At 65.4% G+C, this 211-nt stretch overlaps 1 protein-coding gene across 1 annotated transcript in view; it reads right to left on the bottom strand.

The window, feature by feature from the left end:
- ENPP7 (ectonucleotide pyrophosphatase/phosphodiesterase 7) overlaps positions 1 to 211 on the bottom strand; it is a 41690-nt gene that overhangs the window by 39857 nt on the left and 1622 nt on the right. The window lies entirely within an intron of this gene.

Genomic DNA, 211 nt, shown 5'->3' with positions numbered 1-211 from the left:
GGGCACAGCCGGGAGCGCCAGGGGTCCGCTCTCGCCTGATGCTCAGGGAAGGACTCCCACTTCCAGCTGCTGTGGGAATGCCCGGCTCCCTGCCCAGAGGTGCCTAAATGAGATTTAAGGAGCAGGAAGGGTAAGGGGCCGATCCGGGGTACGCAGCCCCGCAGCCTGAGGGTTGCCTCGGTTTTCCCGGTGTTTGCGGGGAGGAACGCCA

The sequence above is a fragment of the Egretta garzetta genome, unplaced genomic scaffold (genome assembly GCF_000687185.1).
Source record: "Egretta garzetta isolate BGI_Z169 unplaced genomic scaffold, ASM68718v1 scaffold1097, whole genome shotgun sequence".
NCBI classification, from domain to species: Eukaryota; Metazoa; Chordata; class Aves; order Pelecaniformes; family Ardeidae; genus Egretta; species Egretta garzetta.
Note: the sequence above shows the minus strand (reverse complement) of the source record. Positions and strands in the feature narration are given on the sequence as shown.